General features: G+C 31.4%; 1 pseudogene; it reads right to left on the bottom strand.

Moving 5' to 3' along the window:
• Positions 1–2269: 2269 nt before the first annotated feature.
• On the bottom strand, positions 2270–19713 carry LOC124357808 (annotated as a pseudogene).
• Between the last annotated feature and the right edge of the window lie 246 nt (positions 19714–19959).

The following is a 19959-nucleotide window of genomic DNA, read 5'->3' as shown; positions in this document are numbered from 1 at the left end:
TACCTAAGTAAGGTATGATGAATAGACCCGAGTAGGAGGTGCACTTAAGTACATTGCTGCATTACCTGAGTGGCCCGTGGGATTCCATTGGTGACCGTTTTCAGGAAATTACATTGCTCGAGGGACACCAATGCCACGGCCATCTACGCTGTTATTCTTACCAATAACTGGATTTAATAACTACTTCAAAAGAAGACATTTTTGTGTTCATAAGTGTTCTATTAAGTTTACAAAAGAACCTTCTTAACCTCACAATAATCTGAGGTCCAGTTGAGAAAGTTATACAAAAAATGCCACATTTGTATTTATAATTCTGCACAGGGTGACGCTTGACTCGACAATGGTATCTCACATTACTGCTCATGTGACAAAATAATTTCACCTTATTTTTTTGTCTCTGGTGTTTAGTTTCCTGTCTGTATTACAACAAAGATAAGGTTAAATGTCATGAATTTATTAAATACAATGTTACAACAACTTTTGTAGGATCCTCCATGTTGCAATACTCACTTCATCCAAATTTAATATGATTTAATTTGTACTGATTTATATTAAACATAACTTACTTAGCAACTGATATTAATGTATGCATTGCTTTAAATCAAATAACTCGCATCTGACTGCAATAGGATAGGTATTCTGGAGATGCCATTTATTCAATTTTTTAATTGTTAGCTATTTCCTGAAAACCTCAATATTTATTATTCGAGATATATAATTTTTGTAATGTAATATATACGATCTTTAAGATATAAAAATTACAACTTTATTAATGGGCGCCATTTTTTAAGTATTAAACCTATATTTTGTTGGTAACTCGCTTTATCACTATAAACATTTCAAAAAATTTTAGATTTTAAGATATAAACTCTTTTGTAAATCTCTCTACAGAAACACAGACGAGAATTTAAGCACTTGATGTTTGCCCATGTTCATAGCCGTAAAATGTATATGTCTTCACCTAAGCAATAATGTGATATACCTTTGTCCAGAGAATCACGGACCACCTTGTATGTCATTCAAATTTTATTACTAGATGAGAAGACTATTTGTTTTTGCAAAGAGTATCAACCCAATAATTAAGCCTAAAACATGTTTTTGTAATTTTCAAAAATGCATAAAGTCTTATAATAAGATCCTTACCCACTGCTATAAATATGTTTCACGTATTTCCATTGGGTGTGAGACTCGTAAATAGACCAATTGCAAAATTTAATTGTATTAAAGATTGCCATTTCATTTGTAAAATCTAAATCTTTAAAAGAAAAAATGCTTTTGGAGTATTGAAGTCAAATGAGAGATTCTTGAAACCAGTTTAGAGGTTATTATTTATTGGTAGAGCGTCATCGAAATATGGATGAAGCTTTATTTTTATACAAGAAAAACTGAGTGAACATCATATCGTAAGTAGGCAGAGTATGTTATGATTAAAATTTAAGCCTATAATTAATTTGAAGCTTGTACAACTTTATTTGGAGCTTTATTAATATTTAGCCCTCAAAAGCTTAACTAGTGTTGCTTTCAGTAATATATTTAAAGGCAGTTTTGGACGTTTTTATCGATCAACCAACAACTGGCGCATGGCACTTTTACGATTACTTATAAATTGTAAATGATGAGTCCTCATTGTTGCGACTTTAACACAGAAACATTGTGTTTTATAAGAGAAAGTTTATATTTAAATGTAAATTTTAACTCTGTTGTTCTCAATAGACATTCAACTATAAAATCTAACAATATGAAAAGCTTCGACCTAGAAACAAAGAACAACAGAGACGGTATAACTGTTGTGTTGTATAATAGTGGTGTATAACTCTTAGAGAGAGAAATTGCTGATTCCTCTTGTATTTATTGATGGTTTCACATGCAGGACGAAAAGATGCCAACATTTTTACAGTGTTACATAATTTTACAAGTTAGGTATTTGAAATTACCTTATCGAATAAGTAGTCTCAAATTATATTACCTTTTTTTCTGATCTATTTCTAATTCGCTCATTTAAGTTATGTTAACCCTATTCATAAATTGATTCAAGAGTTAATTTTTTGTTTCTTTGAATTAATTCTACTACCTTATTTATATTTATACTTTATGGTTGCTATATTTGTTTAGTAGACTTTTAGAGCTCGTTCCCAGCGCACAGGCATATGCCTTTGCTGGGAACATATTTCACTTAAAAATATGTACGTACGTATATAATGCTTACTATGTGAAATAAAGTTTCTCATTTCATTTCAACTAAAAGGATGTTGATAATATTTCAAATATATTTAGATTTTACTATTTTATTACTTCAAAAGTATTATAAACGTGCGAATGTATTGACGACTTATTAACGCAGAAAACATTAATATAACTGTGGACGGTAAACAATTGATCTGTTCCCATTCTCAGAAGGCAGTGCTTGGTCTCTTTTCGACCCATTTCTTGATCTGGGGCAAGTCGAAGATTTTCTCTTTGAGCGCGTGCAGGTTAGGGTAGTCGGCGGTGGCGTCAGGTACGTCTGTAGCATAGCTCACGAACTCGGTAATGGTGGCGAAGAGGAAGTCCACCCAGGAGAGCTAAAAATGAAACATAATTATTAACAATAAATTAGATAAAAAATCTATAGCACTACAATTTACTCGTACAAATCCATTTTTTATATAAAATATTGTATGCCAACTGTCTGACGTTATAACACGAGTTTTGTCCTTTAATAAGGGATTATTTTTGAGATCATATGTCAATCTTTTCATTTCATTTAATCTTTTATCCCACGAAAGTACAAAACAGCTTTCACTTTATATATGCAATAGGAATACCTTTCTGCAAAGAGAATTCGCCTATACGTAGGGAGCAAGTCCAAAAGCCAGTTCATGCCTCGTAAGAACACACAGCTCTTTATAAATTCAATCTGTATTTATAATGTATGAATTACAAAACTTCTAAATTATAGAAAACACAAAATGCAACAAAGAAAAAACTGTAAATCAAAACTAACAAGAAAACATTAACCTAAGGTACAATAAATTGACATTTTAAATGTAATTCAGCAGAAGATCCATAGGCAAAAAGATGTTCGAGTTTATCCAGACTCTTATTTATATGAATAGTGTTTAAGACTATTAAGAAAGAATGGGAGTTTTGTCCTGGAAGATATTGAGTTCGTTATGACGTGTGTATTTTGTAAAAAAATACAACAAAACAACCTACCGTCTACAGATATATGAGTAAGCGATTATATGATGCGGAATAGTTCTCCTCACAACATTATGATATACGGTATGTAACTGCAATCATATTTTTTAAAGGAGACATCTTAATTTTACTGATAAATATACCCAACAATTTTCAAATATAAAATCTCTTAAGTGACCTCTGTTTTAAATAATTTTGAAAAGGTAGATAAATAATGAAAACCCGTGATTGCTACCAGAGTGGTTCATTATTTCAAACGTAATAATTATATCCCCAAAAAATAATAAAATAGAAATTTTAACAAATAGTTTTTTTTTTTACTTTGAAACAATAAATATCTCAGCTTCAATAACAAAATCCTAGCCTACAATCGGAAATATCGCAGTACAATGGTATAAATGCCTCTTAGTATAGATAAAGTTGTTATCAGTGTCTCATATACTTAAGTAAAATGTTTCATTTATATTTGACTCTTCCATATACAAATAAGCTGTTTGTCCACAGAATATCAAGATTAAAGAAAGCAAACTAGCGTAAATGTTTCATTTAAAACTTCGACTTGCCACCGATTCGGTTATGAAAAATAAAACGAGCTCCACTTTCACCCGTCCGTATTTAATCAAAAGGTCACGTGTGGAGATTACATCTCAACAGTTTTATTTGCCCTGAAAATCTTAATTTGTTTTGTGATGCTAAAATGTACAAAATCACGCCATACCCTTTAAATATTCTATAACTTAAACGATGAACATTTAATTAAACATAGTAATAGTTTAAAGGAAGATCCAGTTTAACGAAAACACATCAATGGATCGCTGACAAGAAGACCTTTGACAGTTTATCATCATGAAAGAGTTGTGTCCCCAAACGTTATTGAGCTAAACTCTTCCAATATTTATGGAAAAATTATATCAGATAAGTATGTATAGCTTAATTAGCACTGTAAAATTGGAAACATACTGGATCGAAATGGAAGCGTTCTAGCAAAATGCATAAATTATTTCATTTTTTAAACACAATTTTTGGATTCCAATACTCGGGCAATAAACGTCAAAGTCTGTTACATTACTGTTTATATTTTTTAACATTTTCGTAGGTTATGGAAATTATTAATATATCATTTAGATACGCTTAAAACAAGCTTTCAGTAAAGTTGAAGTGTAGAACAACTAGTATCTGGGAATAGAGACAATATCGATCTCTACTTTTTACTAAAGAATAACTTAAAAAGAGAATGTTGAAAGTGGCAGGGAAGGAAATACGATGTGCCAAGCTCTCATCTATTTTAACTTACATTAACACCCTATTGGAAGGCGGAACATGTAGTATACATAACTTGACTCCCCTATTGACTTGACTCCCCAAAAAACAATCTTCCTACAAATAAACCGTCAATCGTAAACACGTTAAATTACAATCAATGATGTGACTAAACACATGGGCGTAATATAACAGCAAACAACAAAAACAGGATTTTGTTGTTGACGGTAAAAGTTTACACTTTTACATTTCCCATTCCTATTCAACACTTTATTTGATATTTTCTGGGATTTCAATTTAATAAATATAACAACTACTTGCACAGCTTGTTACAACCTATTAAAAACTTCACTTCTTTCATGAAGACAATCAAATGCCTGTTAATAAAGATCTTCAAATGTGAGTTATGCATATTAGTAGTTCCAGAACTACAACTAAATATTAACTCGGGCTGAGTACTTCAGAAGCAATTCCCCCAAAATAGCCGGATACCTTCCTCATTTATAACTGAGTTCTACCCTTGTCATCTACTCAATCTAATACGATCAACCAATTGGATAATCAATTGACAGTCAACCGCAAGTGATGGAATTCCTGGCAGTTGTAGAGCCAATTCAGGAGCACGATCTGATTTAGTGACCCGATTCTCTGGCTACGTATCTAAGCGCATTAATGTCAATACGTTGATCTCGACATTTCTAGTTCGACATTCTTACCTTTTTGTTAGCTAAATAGCCGTCGTTTTCCTTTACAATAGCGTCGAGCTTCTCCATGTAAAACGGCAGCGTCTCCTTTGATGTAAGTATCCTTCTTGGCTTTTCTTAATTCCTCATTGGGTTCCCATATGAAAGCGGAGATAGCTTGAACACACAAGAGTAAAAGTCAATACAGAATATATAGTTATAGAATAACAAGACGTTATGTCAAATGAACCTACATTGTTCGTTCCAAAAAATACTATATTCACGGTCTATACTTGTCGGCATCTAAGAAGTTAAATGTTTATTTCAAAGTACATTTATTGGATGCTGTGTTAGTTATATAGTACACAAGGTCTTTTAATACAATCATGGCAGATTGCATATCAATATTCTGTGTAACCACCAAACATTGTAGTGACGTTGTACAACTTAAAATAATTATGTTCAGCTTTATTCAATGTTCGCTGTATTGTGTGAAATAAGTAACAGACCAATTTTATAGTAATGTTAGAGAACTGTTCTATGGTACTTTGTAACTACTGCTGTGTAAGTTGAACATTACACTAGACAATCCAATTTATATATATATATATATATATATATATATATATATATATATATACACTATAAAATAGTATATGTAATAGTAGTCAAAGAGATTTTGCAAATATTTTTATTAGATAATCAAAATTCTAAGTAGTCTAAATCTTCAAAATGTTTACATGTGTTACAAGTGGCTTCTTCCAAGTCAAAACAGATTTTCTTTTGTGATCTATAAAAACCGTATTTATTACAACACCTTTATTGCCTACGTAGTTATCCATAATAATAAAAACCTAAAATCATACATAAGCAATAAACACATATGTGGTTTTTAAGGGTGGTTTCAGGAAAAATTTATTGGTAGGTAAAGTAAATTAAAACAAATTATTACAAACAACTCACGCAATCGAACATCTGTGAGAGTATCAGCCATGACGTCAATCTGTGTGTTTTCCCACAGGTTTTCACCGGCGAGTCCTGCCAGGTTGCCAAGGTAACGACAGATCGCCACAGACTGGGACAGTTGCTTCCCGTCTACCTCTAGAACTGGCATCTTGCCAAAAGGCATAGCTGCAACAGGATAGTCAGTATTGATATAATTGTTACCGGAGAATCTCGCAATGTTGCCAAGGTGATGACAGTTTACTATGATGCATTACCACCGCCCGCCATTCCGAGAACTGGCATCTTGCCAAAAGGCATAGCTGCAACAGGATAGTCAGTATTGATATAATTGTTACCGGAGAATCTCGCATTGTTGCCAAGGTGATGACAGTTTACTATGATGCATTACCACCGCCCGCCATTCCGAGAACTGGCATCTTGCCAAAAGGCATAGCTGCAACAGGATAGTCAGTATTGATATAATTGTTACCGGAGAATCTCGCATTGTTGCCAAGGTGATGACAGTTTACTATGATGCATTACCACCGCCCGCCATTCCGAGAACTGGCATCTTGCTGCAAGCTTTTAAAGCTTGTTTAAACAAAGATAATATTTCGAAGGTTACCGTACCATCCAGTTTTTGTGTGGAACGTTAATAAATACATTACAAAAAGATTGTTTTTATATTGAAATCTGTGCATATATTAATATAAGTGAAACAGCTATTATTTGTTTTATAATAAACTTATACGGTCACTATTTAGTTTGGGTTGATAAGATGGCGCTTATCTTTCAATTAAACAAAAGTTAGATAGATATATTGTAAGTGGATAGCTACGACCTAGTCTTATAAAACGTGAAATGAAAGTATATGATCGTAAATACCAGATAATTTCATAGTTTTCTTAAATAAAATACTAATCGAATTAAATCATTTTGATTATTAACTTTCTGGGAGTTTTTGCGACATGCAGCACTACAAGAAAGCCGGTGTTTACTTTGATTAAAGCATAATTTGAAAGATATTATACTACATAAGTTTTGTCTTGTAAATTGATGTGAATATCTCCATTATTGTCTGCACGTCTATGGCTAACATCGCTACAGCGTCATAACATCGATTATTACCAATTAATTACTTGAACCTTATCAAAGTAATAATAAAGACCATTATCAAAATTATGAGGAAGGACGATTTTTAGAAACCGTAGTTAGCTAAAATATTAATCCGTCTTCCGTACGAACGTTGGCGAACGCTAATAGTTTGATAATATCCTCAATTGTTAAATTCATTACCCTGACTGTCCTAGTATTTATTTTAGAGCTCCTGAATGTTTTAAAGTTGAAGCAAATCACATTTTCAGCTCTTCCCATCCATATAGTTCAAGTAACGTTTACGTCACCGCCAGCCCTATACAATTAGGTACCTAAGTTGTAATACTTTTATATTATGATTACATGCAATAATATGACGTAGTGATCGCAACACACAGTAGTACAATAAAAATTACCTACATAGCCTACAGAGTGAGTTTTATGTCCTGGCACACCTGGATATAATTCCCTTTAAAATGAGGGGTCGCATGATAGGTATTTGTATTTGAAAATGTTGAGTTGCCCCCCTTATCCCCCTTTAGAAAAGGGGGGCAAAATTTTCAACAACTTGAAAAATTAAAAAAATATGTTAAAATAGGTAGGGTTAAGGTTTCACATAGATATCTCGGGCCGTTTAAGATATATCCAGGTGTGCCAGGACGTAAAACTCACTCTGTATATATAGCTGTTTAGAATCATTTCCTTTAATTAATAGGATATGAAGATAATACTTTCCTTAGGCATATACTAAAGCTACAAAGAGAATGGTTAAATTATACCTTTCTACAGAAGACTGTGTTTTCTACGTTACTTTTGTACTTTCAATTTTACCTAATACATAAACAACGAGCTACAAAGACATAACAGGAACCTCGTGATAAATTCCTGGAAATGAATCAGTAAAAGCGTGCAATTAACAAAGAAAATATATCAAAAGAGAGTACAGCTTTTGAAGCCAGTACTTCTGTCGCGTTGATCAGCCATTCACAAAGCTCGGGAAAGTTGTAATGAGTTTCAAGCAAGAAGAGGTCCAATCGGAACTCCCTCTCTCTCGGTATGAGCATTATTCACACAAGTATATAAACCCGACTTACATTCATTGTCATTTCATGAAACACAGGATTAATTACATGCTCATTTGAGTAAGTTAAAACTAGATATCTTGGGAAGCTTTTACTTGAAACATACAGTTGGGAAGTGAAAAATGTCTGGAAACACCTTAATATTTTTCATACTATAACTGATAAAATTTATAAACTTTGCAGAATGTTATACAACTATCTTAACTAAGTTCTTAAAAAGACCCGGAAGCTTTCGTTATACTTACAAAACTGCCGTACAACATATTACATAATTCTCCATACTTTCTAATCCTTTTAGGTTTTTTTTTCTTTGAACGGTGTGCGTTAAACCATTACGATTTTGTATTTGCCATAAAAGTAAAAATAAATTTAGGAAATATAAAAAAAAGAAAACCATCTATAGTGTCAAATGGTAATATTGCATTACTCTAATGATACTTTTATTGGCATCTGTTAATACAGTGAAAACTATAAGAAATGTACTTAAAACAATTCTTGAAAACGAAGGAAAAGTGAATTTAGAAAAAAGATCTTAGATGAACTAAGAACTTGGAAAATAATTTGTCCTCAAGTCATTCAATGACAATTTGAAATTGGCGTATAAAAAAAAGTTTCTTCTGTTATGTTTATGTCAATACTAAAACAAAATATTTTCCATACTTGTATTTTTAAATTATACTAAAATCCCATTTATATTAAGGAATATATTAGGAACACGCCAAATGTGTCTTTAGTAACAAAATTTAATTGGCAGTAGGTCCCATAGAAGAAGAAAATGTATAGAGGCTTGCATTCTTGATTATAAATGGTTGGAATATGTTCACCTATCAATTTTGGTATCTCACGGGGAAATTACGGTATACAAATCAAGCAAAGTATTGAGAATTTATAAACTTGTGGCACGCAGCAACCTAAGACAAAGAATTTCGTAGCTTCGAGGGAATAAATTCTAAATCGGATGAAGATTGGTCCAGGTTAAGTGTCCAAAATAAGACATCTTTACTTTTTTTATAATTTTTAAGATTGTAGCAACGATAAACAAAAATTTTAAAAACGTGAGGAGGAAGGACCTCCCGAATACACTAGGTTTATGAGGGGGGATTTGTTATCCTTAGTTTGACCAAGCAGTACATTTTTCAGTCCATTCCTCAAATTACCAGGTAATGTTCAAAAAGCATGGGGAAAAATAGGCCGATTGATGTTTAGTTATGCCTCATTGTGTTGTCTCTTTACTGAATGATTTTGTGGAACCATCCGTAGTCGTAATACCATTCCTCTGATAACAAAAAATAAATATTCAAGAAGATGAAATGATAACATCCATATTGGAATTATCTAATGTTTGGTGTGTTGGTTTATCCATGAGAAACTATATTTTGTAGTTGTAATTTTCTACAAAATTTACATAAACTGATAAAATTCGTTGTATTTTTGTTATATATTCTTAAAATATGATTTCCATAATTTACTTCTTGTTTTGGCTATTCTCTTCATGTATTTCTAACACTTTAATTTTGTTTTCGCTACATTTTACTAATACGTATTTTTTTTATTCTAAACACTTACTTTGGCACAATTATCGATAACATTCATTCAAAGTTATAATTTTCCCGTCAAACTATTAGTTACTTTTGTAAAATAACAAAAATATAAATTAATTGGAATTCGATAGTTGGGTAATTGTTTGGTAGTAAAATCAGAAATGGAACAGCATATTTTACAGTAAACTCATTGTAAAGTGTCTGCAGGGGCTTTGTACACAGAGTGCTTGAAACTTGATCAATTGTATCGCTTGACTAATTGGAACTATCAATATTATGGAAACAGAAATAACCTTTTATGCACTCAGAGTTCATCTTAAGGAAAAAATAATACTAGTAATTGCAGAAAAGTTACATATATACAACACAATATTTAATTGATTGAACTTTACAATGGATGTAATAGCATTGATAAAATAAATACCATTAATAATTGTTGACAAAAGTGTATATAAAGAGGGTTTAATTGAAAAAATATCAGACAAATCATAAAATAACAATAAATTGTATTAGTATTTTTAAATAGCTTGTTTCAAACACAATATTATAGGATATTGTGAAACATTTCCTCAAAACAAGAATCGATTTAATTTTATAAAAAAAGTTTGTAATAATATACAACTATTATTTTTTTATAAACTATGAATACAAAGCTACCCTACAAACAAATTAATATTTATCATTGAATCAGACCATTTAAAAAAAGCAATCTGATGTAAAAAATGCAATGTTATTTATCTCCACGTGGAAATCGTCTTTATACAAACAATTTATCATGAACTGATAACTTTACATTGTTCGTATTCAGGTCACGTGTTAGTATAAATTAACACAGTTTATTGTTTAATAAAATAACCTATGTCATAATTATTTTTATAATTTCATTGACTTCCTTCAAAGTGCTTACATTTTAATTCATGGATTTCACAGAATATGGTTTCTCGATTGTTGCAAAACCTAGAAAGAGATACCAAAAATAGTCTCGACTGTATAATGGGAAAACGTTTTAGAGGTCTCAACAACGTCCCTTACTTAGAGCTCAATTGTTTGAGAAGGAGCTCTGAGAAACAAAGAATGAATCCATCGAATGTCAGATTTTTATCACTGTAAAACTCCATCTCTAAATACAATGTCTAGTTAAAAGCAATGACTGATTCTTAAATCAGCGCTCCACGCATTGTATTTTAAATTAAAATATTATAATATGAAGTAGATTATATGAGATACAAGGAGGTTTGACTATATATGTAATATAAATTAACGTTTTAAAATCAAATAAATTTACACGTCTCTTCCATTTGTACTGAACCCATTATATCAAACATAATTGTATTTGCTTTCTGATTGTCTTTTTACAGTCCCCATGTAAGAAAACCACCATGTTAATTTTATATATTTTAATGTAGGGGGATATTACCCATTAGGTAAAGATAACGAGTCGAAGTTGGTTTGATTTAATTGTAGCCTTGAGTTGTTTGTCTTCGAAATAAGTGGAATTTGTTGGACATATAATTAATTTGTTGCCAACGGGGGAAGGAGTTCTGCGTATTCAAACCCGTGTGCATTGTTGGCAATCCTGTTCAGAGTAAAAAGCAATCTCATTAATTTATTAATACATAATAATAATAGGAATATTAAGATAAAACAATAAGCTGAAATAAAGAGAAGGCTACTCTTTAATTTTAAGTTAACATGCAATCCCGTAATTTTACTTCAATTGTAAGTAGTAGAATTTGTAAATTTTACCACACTATTCTTACAAACGATCACAACCTAGACGTTTTACTGTGATTGGTAACTAGAACCCATCTAAAGGATTCACATGCATCCTGTAGATAGTAGTACAAGGCCTGGTTGTTGGATGGCTATTAAAAACCGTTGAAGTGAGACTCCAGTGTTTATGTATGAGTTGAAATCTTTAACTAATACCAGATATGAAGGAAGGAAATATTTTACGACAGCATTACTCCTACGAAGAATCTCTTACCGTCCGTAGCGCTCAACGACTATGAAGAAGAGATAAAGGTTAAGCATTAATATGTTCAGAAACGTACACGGAACGTCTTCGTATTGCTTATTGATTTCCCATTATTATCAATGTGATAAAGCGACATCAGTTCAAACCCAATAATAGCTTAAAGTCTTGTCAAACTTTAACTTTGAGAATACTTAAACGAGTTCCTATCTAGGATTCGACATTTCAGATAGCAAAGATGGTCAAGAAAATGGCGTGAAAATCTTGCAAAATAATAACTTAATCGTAACAATGCCGTGTTTTATCGAACAATTAAAAAAATTGGTCACATGTTAAATGGCATGATTGTTCTCATATGTTTTTAAATTTATTATTCTGAAATTTTCTCGCTCCCATTCCGGTTACCCATGAGACCAATGAAAAAAAGTTATTTGCGCTCAGCCAAATCCTATGGAGTGACATGCACCATTATAGAAATGATATAGAACTGAAACTTCAATTTTTCCAAACTCCCAAGTGATAGGCTGCTGTAACGCTCAGCCAGTAGTAATACTCGTATTTTGAAGATTGAGAAAAAAATAGCGTATATTTGTGTTGATTGTTGACAAAATGTGGTTTGTTGGGAATTTAGTATCTATATCTTGACAGTAATTTATATTATAAAATAAATACAGTATGTAAAAATCATTTAATAAAACCGATTAATAACAAAGAACACGATGCGCTGAAACAATGCACTAGTTTTGATAAGAAAATAAATTTATAACAGCAATTTAGTTTGATCCGATCAGTTCCTGGACTAAAATTCTTACATAAACATAATAATTAACGTAACTATTAATACTTAACTACTATTAAACTTATATTAGTTTTACAAAAACGGTTTTATGGATCATTTGAATGGCATGTTGAATTATTATTTGAAGGCATAAAATAACAGTGCTGGCAAAATAATTTGAAATTAAGTATAACCGATAAAATAGAAGAAAGACCATTACAATACATACAACTAGACCAAAGTAATTTACTTTCAAAAGGCATATGGTGCTAGATATGAATGCGAAATGTTGAAAGATATGGGGAGAACAAGCTTTATCTTTATAATTAAATGTTGTTATCATGTAGACAATGTTTGGGTTTACTGATAGTGAAGTAGTACGGACATGTAGGGCTTTGATCACGGTGCTATTATCCTATATTCTTAACACAACTATCATTTAAATGAATTACTTATGATTGTATTCATAGATTTTCGTTAAAACCATGTTTCCTATCTTTTGTTCAAGGGAGCAATGTACATGATGAACTAAAATTGATTGAGATAATAATTCATTACAAGAGTTACTCTAAATTTATTCATGATATTTTTAAGAAGAAAGAGTTTGAAATTTAATAAATTTCATTCTTTCGACATGTTTCAGTGTGACGCAAGCAAGTATTAAAGGATTGAGTTATCTTTGTCCGCCAACATGATCCCCACCCACCATAATACACTTCTAAATTACACCGGTTTCTGAACGTGTCGTCTTAGTGAATACGATTTAGGATCTATCCTATTTGGAGACTTTTATATTTAACGTAACGTGTGACAACAGTTTTGGAACCTTGTTAGTTTAATTGTCACAAGAAAAATATTTTACTTTTGAACTGTACCAATATTAATAAAATGTATAACACATCATTTCAACTACATACAGGGTGATTCACGAAGATATACAGGAATTGTGGGACCACATTCTACATGAGAAAATAAGAAAAAAAAATGTTATACAAACAAGGGTTCGGAAATGCTTCTTCAGCAAATTACGGCTAGCGAAAGAATTCGCCCGGATTTCAACTCACCATGTAAAACGAGGTCTTCCTGAAATGATGGCAAGGTAGATTAAAAGGGCAAATTCCATAGTCTATCATGGTTTTAATTTTTTTCAATTGTATTTTAGTTTAATAATATTAATTTACCCTCAGCACTCACACAACCATTCCCATTAAAAAATTAAAACAAATTTTGGACTGGGAATAAAAATATTTAAATTTTAATTGATAGTCAATGGTTTTGGAATAAAAAAGTTGTATGAAGTTGTTCTGCTATTTACTTTAGTCACTACTGGCAACGGGAAATATTCAGTCTGAATCAATACTCAATAATGCAGTACTAGTGAGAGCACATCAGCAGATCTACAACCATTGAACCGAGTATCAATTAACACGAGTAGCTAGTTGTATGTAATAACGCACGTTGGGAGTATATTTATCAGTATACAACAGTTTAATACTTTTTTCCGAGACCAAAAAAATGTTAAATGCCATACCTAACTTTACCGAAAGTGGAATACAAGTATTAAATTTCAAATATCCTCTTAAGTAACTTTATAATTTGACTTTAAAGAAATCAAGATAGTCAATAAGTGATGTAGTACTTTAATACTTACCCCATACACTGATTTTTTAACATTGGTTTTTAAACGAAGAAAAAAATTAAAATGCTGTACTGAGATGTAACAGTTTGAAAGGTCAACATTTTTAGGTACTACGGCACACTAATAATTGAGAACATTGTTAGACCTAAAGAGCGTTAAAATCGTTAATTTTTAAGCAATACGTTCAATTGTACATACATTAAGTCACGCTGTTTTTGTGAACATATCATTATTATTAACCTTGAATATTGTTAATTTACTTGGAAGGTTAAAAAATCTCAAAAACCACAACACAGGAAGACATGCCTAAGTAATCACCTCCAGCCCGCCTACTGACCTTCAAGTCTCAGCATCACGACTGCCATTCACGACTTCTTTCGCGAAAACTGATTTAAAATATGATTACCTATAAGTTCTCATTTTTTATACTTGGCAAGAACTTTTGGTTCTTTAACCACATTTATGTCCAACAACTCCACCACAGCCTTAGCATTTTAATACTTTCGGCATTGAAACCCAGTAGCATCTTGGGTATAATCGACCTATAGGACTATCTAACTTCTAGGTATCAACTGTATAACCTATTAGCTAAGATCACGCAGTTTAGAATCCATCTAGCCTTTGCTCACTGGAACCACTTTGTCTTTAGATACCTTCGACATCTCAAACTATTAGTGTCTGAGAGGTAGTTATCTATTAACGGTTCCAAAAAAACTGTTTGGAATGTTTGAATTTAGATCTTCCATGTCTCTAGAACCATCAGCTTCCTAAGCCTAACGTAGTCTCTAGCATAACGCATCTACCGACATAGCGGACCTTCGGGGTCATAAGAGCTTCCCGTCTCTGAAGGAGTAAAGCTTTTCAACACTATTAGCCTATTTGATAAACGGCCTCTAGGAATTCCCGCTCTTTGGACACTCTCGACCTTCGAAGATTTTTTCAGACATTAATAACATTTTTTTGTTTATTCGTATGAGAGGTCCCGTAACTTCCAGCCAACGGAACTACCCGGTTTCCAGAAGTGTTCAACCAAGTTTTACGGTTATGAGATCACTCAACATCGGCGAATCCCAGACCTCTATAAAGTTTGTTATCCATAATTGATTATTTACAATTCTATAACAACAGGCTAGATTTTTATGTGAAACTAAATTAACGAATGACGAGAATATTCAAATGACATTTTATTTAAGTTTATTAGTGTGATAGAAATACGCCGATGAACACTTCTCTTGTATTAATGATGGCTATAATCATATAAAAGGTCTTTTAGAAATAAGAAAAGAATGTTCTGGAAACAATACATGAAGACAGATATGTACATCTGATTACTTACTCGACCAGTATTCGTTTAGTTGTATTCCGTGAGTTTTTTGGAATGTTAAACGAATTAAATTGAATTGAAATGAATGTTAAAATGAATTGTGTTTACTTGAAACTCAAGGACTAAAAACATTTAGTGATTACTAATCTGTAATATTTAGCGGTAACGTAGTATAACAGTTAGATATAATCCATAATAGGTAAATACGTCTTGCAAAGACTCAAATTTACGTAAACTTCAAAATAAATATTTTTAATAGTTTCAAAACTGCTTCAGGTTAAAAATTGGACTGTCCAATTTTACAATACTGGAACTAACTTTTAACTGTCAAACATTGAATTATTGTAATAATAAAATTAAGAATAGTAAACTCACTTTTATTGCGTAGTAAAAAAAGAAGTAAATATAAAATGTTTACTCATATACTATCCAAACAATAAATTATATTTAAATTAAGTTTATTTAACTACTTAAAATTTAATTATTTTCCTATAAAACATAATTTCCATCATTTGTTTACTAAAGCAATATGACGAATTGCTGCAAATTAAATGAGATAATTGACAATTCGTAGAGAAAAGTTGGTTTTAATCCCATTATAATAGAGAATTTGATACTCTGGTTTTATAATTGTTTGTTTCCTTTACATTACTACTCGTTAAATCAAGTCATTGGTAGAAAAAAATAAGTGTCATAAAAAATTATGTTGGTTCACATTTCTAAACATTCAGCGTAAATGTTTTTAGCAACGACATGTTATTAGTCCATTATAAAAGCTAAGAACTATTAAAGAAAACGGATTTTTATTACTTATAATATTAAATTTAATATGTTAATATTATACTCGTTGCTTTTTCTCGTTTCTGATTTGTGAAGCTGCGAAAGATTCTGCGTTAAAGCTATAAAAATTCGCGATTTCATAATTTTATATACAGTAAGTGAATAAATATCGTGTTCTAAAAGTTAAGTTACAAGTACCTAAAATAGCATTTGTTATTATTGTAGTAAAAACATCAACATAAAAAATAAATATTTATTATAATACATAACTGTAAATTTTGTTATTGGGTTCGATAATTTCTCATACAAATTTTAAGTTCATAATGAAATATGCTGACGTTTTAAGCGTCAGGTAAGTTAAATATTTTTATAACACTAATAATTCTCAAGGATACATAAAGTAGTCAAAGATTTCATATCCATTATTATCTGTGAAACAAATTGCTACAGGTAAATTACTACGTGTAGAAAGTACAGTGAATACTGACCAGCTTTTAAAACACCCCACTGTTCCTTGTTGACCCTGTTGTCCTCGAAGTCCACCTCCATGTAGGACAGCAGGAATCGGGCCGTCTCTGCCAGGCCTCTCACATTGAAATAGCTCAGTTTGTATTGTGGTGCCATTTTTCTGAAACATTAAATCAAGTTGTTCTAATGTGAAAGACTTTGGGAAAGTAATAATATCACTAACAAGTTATGCAAATCTTATTAAGTCACGTCTTGTTAGTAACACGAATAAATTTTCTGGGTAAATAAGAAGATGAGTTCTGATCAAAAATACATTTTATAACTTGGGTTCTAAAAATAGATTTTATGTTTATAAGTAAATTGTTGTAAATGTAAAATCTAAAGCTGAAAAATTACAACATAATTTTAACAAAAAAAGTGTTTTGAGCATTGAAGGGTCACAATATTACCTGGAATTTAAATTAAAAACTTGGACCATTATATTTGTTGTAATCGGATAATAAATAATGGAATAAATACGTATTTACTACTCCTTTGCAATCCAATTTCAGCAATTATTGACTGAAATAGATTGCAGTCAAGTAGTAAAAAAACTTTTATTTTGTTCTTTATAATCCAAAATCCATAAAAATTTCAGTTTTGTTACTAGCTACACGCGTTTTGAAAATTGTTTCTTTTCGGGTCCGTTTTCGTTAAAAGTGGCTTTAAAAATTTAAAGGCCGCCGATTTAACCTATTAACGATACATTTATTTTACTTCAGCAAGAAGTAAATCTTAATAAGATATACAAACATCCAAATTTATAGCGCCATAACTGAAACCGTTTCTGAATTATGATTAACTGAATAACTAACAGAGACTCAGAGGGGATACATTTTATATTTACTTATCCGTTTCGAACCATGTATGTTGTTTATGGTAATATTTGCCATTTTGTACACATACTTTGAAACTTTGAAAGTATGGGTTACATAAACAAGATTTCGTAATTTTTATTATGATAATAACAAATTTTTACCGTACTTGACTATATATATTCTTTTTCATTTAGCTTCAAATTGCGTAGGGTAAATGCTAGTAATTAAATACTGCCAATCCTAGTTACATAAGCTGAATATTTAACCATTTTCAAAGCAGGGAAGGTTGGATGTAATACGGTTTATTATGCTATCTGATAACCTTCTGAAAAACTATGGTTTCAGATAACGCCTAATCTGATTGTATAGTTATTTCGTAAACCGATTTCTCCATTCTAAAAATGTTTTAATTCACATTAACGCATTGATCAAATACTTGTAAAAGTATTTTTTTTTTTTTTTTTCAATTCCAATATTCGATCAATTATAGAATACGACTATAAAATTAAAAACTATGTCCAAGGAAAAACATAATAGTACAAGATGATTGATAAAGTTTATTACCAAAATCAAGTAATTGTAAATGTATTTGAATGTACTCGCCTTCGGCTCGCTGGGGGCTACGCGTAGCCCCCAGGCCCCTAATTAAGGAGTTGGCTAAATGCGGGGATAAGCGGAATTCGGAAACAGGTTAAGTCCGAGCATTAGATTAGGGATCTGGAAGTTTAAAGTAGACCTATTTCATTCATTCATTCCGGATTAAACCAAACTTTGGACTTTGATGGCGTTTTGTAGCTTAACCATTAGAGGTACGAGAAAAAGTGACTGGACCTTTCTTGTCGGAAATTTAATTTTATCTTGCGATTCTGACCTTGGGTTTTAGGTTCCGAGTTTCGGTTTAGCCAATACACAGCATGGAAGAAAAGTTTGCACTGGTCAGCTATTGTGAATTGTTTAAAGTAATGATAATAAAAACAGATTATAAGATAGAATTTTAAAAAGATAAATTTAAGCAATGATCTTCTGAGATAAAAAGTAAAAAAGGTAATGATGCAATTCTTAGACTTTACAAACACAAATATACACAGCGTTTCTAAATTCATTCTACAAACGTATATATTGCTGTATGAACAAAACGAAGGGAAACCCAACTACAGGCGATGGTCTCTCTTTTCGCGTAATGTCTATCTGTGTGTTTTTATTTATTGAAATAACTTTTTTTAACTAAACTACTAATTACTTCTAACTATACTTTATTTAACTATTTACGTTAATAACATCTATAAATGAAAGAAAATTTCAAAATTTGTTAGTTAAATTTCTAAGTGGCTGCTATTTAAATATTTACAGTAAAATAGGTATTAATTTTACAAAATTAATTATTTCTAGAAATATTATACAAACTGAATTGTATGTTTAAATTTTAAATAAAATAATAAATCAGTAACTAATTAATAATTTAGCTGTTTGGATTAAAATTGGTTGGTTAGTTTTTAAAATTTGACGTTTTAAATTATAAAAACACGCACAGACGGGCGGGCAGCTGCAGATTTGTATTTGTAAAATACATTCTTACTAAACCGCTCAATATTTGAATTGTAGACTGAGATAGTTGATGAAAGTATAATGACCCAATGCTCGCTCTACCCAGCAGGGTTATATCACACGTATCAGAAGTTTCATCTGGGACAGAGAGTTGGTGGAAGAAATCAATGTAAATGTATAGCTTTTAAAACCAAATAATTGATTTGATTTAGTGTTTTAACTAAAAACATATTTTTTACATTTCTGTTAACAGGAATTCGTAGAACATGAATAAGGGTCAGACTCCTGGTTTTTTATTTAGACCTTGTGTGATGGGTGCAGTTAAAATAGGATACAATTAAAAGAAGCAATAATTATGTTATAAAGTAGACTTCTCAAATTATTGGAGTATTGGATAAAAGAAAGCAGAAACTTGTAGGTTTACAATAGGGCAATATAACTTACCGTTGATTGACCAGTCTACGTGTGAGATTGTACTACAACAGTTTGGCCTACCTCTCTTGTAATTTACGACAAGGTTTCGCAAAGAATTATCAACTGAAATTTCCTTTTGCTCTTATCTGTCCTTGTCAAAATATAATTTGTCGCACGAAACATAGTTACGTAAATATGCGTTCCATATCTAAACATACTTATCATTAACAGCAACCCTGAGCTCTCAGTCTGTCAACTAAGTGACAAGGGAAACTGACAAACGTCCGAACAATTGGTAAAAATGTATTTCGTTCAGTCAAGCTCAACAGTTGCTGCTTGATAAGAGTACCTGTGAAACCCGGAGTTGCGGAACTACCTGACGCCTTCATCGCG

Source organism: Homalodisca vitripennis, chromosome 3, assembly GCF_021130785.1.
Source record: "Homalodisca vitripennis isolate AUS2020 chromosome 3, UT_GWSS_2.1, whole genome shotgun sequence".
Classification (NCBI taxonomy): Eukaryota; Metazoa; Arthropoda; class Insecta; order Hemiptera; family Cicadellidae; genus Homalodisca; species Homalodisca vitripennis.
Note: the sequence above shows the minus strand (reverse complement) of the source record. Positions and strands in the feature narration are given on the sequence as shown.